At 37.4% G+C, this 1,674-nt stretch overlaps 1 pseudogene; it reads left to right on the forward strand.

Moving 5' to 3' along the window:
• LOC104981017 overlaps positions 1-1,674 on the forward strand; it is a 70,387-nt pseudogene that overhangs the window by 1,006 nt on the left and 67,707 nt on the right.

The raw sequence follows: 1,674 nt of genomic DNA on the forward strand, positions 1-1,674 counted from the left end.
CGGGAGGAGCAACCCATGCCCAAGGCCAGGGGCGGTGGCCAGGAGGACCAACCCCACGTCCAAGGAGCCATGGCACAGGAGGGCCTAGAGGAGCTATTCCACTTTGAAGGTCAGGAAGGGCGGCGGTGAGGAGATACTCCCCATCCAAGGTAAGGAGCAATGGCTGCACTTTGCTAGAGCAGCTGTGAAGAGATACCCCACGCCCAAGGTAAGAGAAACCCAAGTAAGACGGTAGGTGTTGCAAGAGGGCATCAGAGGGCAAACACACTGAAATGTACACACATGAAATGTGTATCAAAATCTCATGGGAATAGCAAACATAATAACTCCAAGAGATACATGGACTTCCCTGGTATCTCAGCTAGTAAAGAATCTGCCTGCACTGCAGGAGACCTGGGTTTGATCCCTGGGTTGGGAAAATCCCCTGGAGAAAGTAATAGCTACCCACTCCAGTATTCTTGCCTGGAGAATTCCATGGACAGAGGAGCCTGGGAGGCTACAGTTCTTAGGGTTTCAAAAAGTTGGACATGACTGCATGACTAACACTACTACTACATTACAATATTTACACACACATGTGCACACATGAAGAAATCCAAAGACAATACTGAAGATGGTCATTAAATCACAAGTGAAGAGAACAAAAGAGAAAGGGAAGGAAAACCACCTACAAAAACAAAGCCAAAAAAATTAAGAAAATAGCAATAAGAACACATATATCAATAATTACCTTAAGTGAAAATGGAAGAATTGCTCCAACCAAAAGACATAGACAGGCTAAATGGATATGAACATAAGATCCATATATATGCTGTCTATAAATACATCCAATTCAGACCTAGGTTCACACACAGACTATAAGTGAGGGGATATAAAAAGATAGTCTATGAAAATTGAAATTAATGGAAAGTTGGAGTAGTAATACTCAGGTCAAACAAAATAGACTTTTAAATGTAGACTGTTTTAAAAGACAAAGAAATACAAGACATGATCTACTGATCAATACAAGAAGAAGATATAACAATAACAAATATATTTGCAATGAACATCGGAGCACTACAATATGTAAGGTAAGACCTAACAGATATACAAAGGGGAAATCTACAGTAAAACAATAATAGTGGGGAAATCTAACAGTTTACTGACACCAATAGAGAGATCATCCAGACATTATTACCAAGGAAACACAAACCTTAAATGACATATTAGATCAGAGAGATGTAATTGATAATTACAGGACATTCCTTTAGAAAACAGGAGAATACACTTTCTTCTTAATTACACATGGAATATTCTCCAGGACTGATTACATCTTGGGCCACAAATGAATTCTCAATAAATCTAAGAAAATTGAAATCATATCAAGTATGATTTCTGACCAAAAACCTATGAGATTATAAATGAATTACAGGAAAAAAAAAAACTGAAAGAAAACAGAAACACATGAAAACTGAAAAAGACGTAAGTGAATAACCCATGGATCACTGAATAAATCAAAGAGAAAATAAAACAATACCTAGATACAAATGACAATTAAAACACAATGATCCAAAACCTATGGAACAAAGCAAAAGCAGTTCTCAGAGAGAAATATATAGCAATACAATCTTATCTCAAGAAACAAGAAAAATTTCAAATAAACAACTTAACTGTACACCTAAAGCAACTAGAAAG

The sequence above is a fragment of the Bison bison genome, unplaced genomic scaffold (genome assembly GCF_000754665.1).
Source record: "Bison bison bison isolate TAMUID 2011002044 unplaced genomic scaffold, Bison_UMD1.0 scf7180017864512, whole genome shotgun sequence".
Lineage (NCBI taxonomy): Eukaryota > Metazoa > Chordata > Mammalia > Artiodactyla > Bovidae > Bison > Bison bison.